This window comes from Triticum aestivum, chromosome 2D (assembly GCF_018294505.1).
Source record: "Triticum aestivum cultivar Chinese Spring chromosome 2D, IWGSC CS RefSeq v2.1, whole genome shotgun sequence".
Taxonomy (NCBI): Eukaryota; Viridiplantae; Streptophyta; class Magnoliopsida; order Poales; family Poaceae; genus Triticum; species Triticum aestivum.
The window spans coordinates 507923585-507924586 of NC_057799.1; positions in this window are offsets into that span (position 1 = coordinate 507923585).

Here is a 1002-nt window from a genome sequence, read left to right on the forward strand (position 1 = left end):
AATCAATTGCGCGCATCGTTGTTGTTGTTAGAATTAATGGGCTAGGCCCATAGCAATTTCTGAAATCTCAAAGCCCATGTGTAAAATGGCAAGTGGTGGTGCTAAGTTTAGTCCCATCTTGGAAGTTGAAGAAGAGTTGGACCTCTTTATATAGTGGGTTCTCTCCACCACTCTAAGTGGTGTGTGAGAAGAGAAAGGGAAAACCACACGCGCGCGCTCGCTCGCCCGCCTCGCCTCGCCGCGCCGCGCCGGGCCGGGCCGGGCCGGGCCGGGCCGTGCCGTGCCGTGCCGAGGCGTACATGCGACATGCGCGTGAATGGTCCGCCGAAATCCGGTCCGTCTCCTTGCAGGAGCGCAGCTTCCTTTTTCCGTTTTATGGTCTTATCATTCATCATCCAACTTTACTTAGCACCACCACTATTGCCCCTATTGCCCCCACATACAAACATAATATGACACTATTGCCCCATTTTACTTAGCACCATCTTGGTGGGGGAAATAGTGTCATATTATGTTTGTATGTGGACGACATACTGATCTTTGGTACAAACATTAATGCAATTAATGAGGTCAAGTCTTTTCTATCAAAAAGTTTTGACATGAAAGATCTGGGAGAAGCCGATGTAATTCTAAACATCAAACTTATTAAGGATGAGAGTGGGATTACATTAACGCAATCTCACTATGTTGAGAAGGTCTTGAACCGATTCGGTTTTATGGATAGCAAGCCTTCTCCAACACCTTATGATCCCAGCGTGACACTCAGAAAGAACAAGAAAGAAACGAGAGATCAATTAAGATACTCTCAAATTGTCGGTTCACTCATGTACTTAGCTAGCGCTACAAGACCAGATATCTCTTTTGCTGTGAGCAAACTGAGTAGGTTCATGTCCAACCCGGGTGATGATCATTGGCATGCACTAGAAAGGGTCTTGCGCTATTTGAGAGGTACTATGAGTTACGGAATTACTTATTCAGGGCATCCTGCTGTGCTAGAAGGAT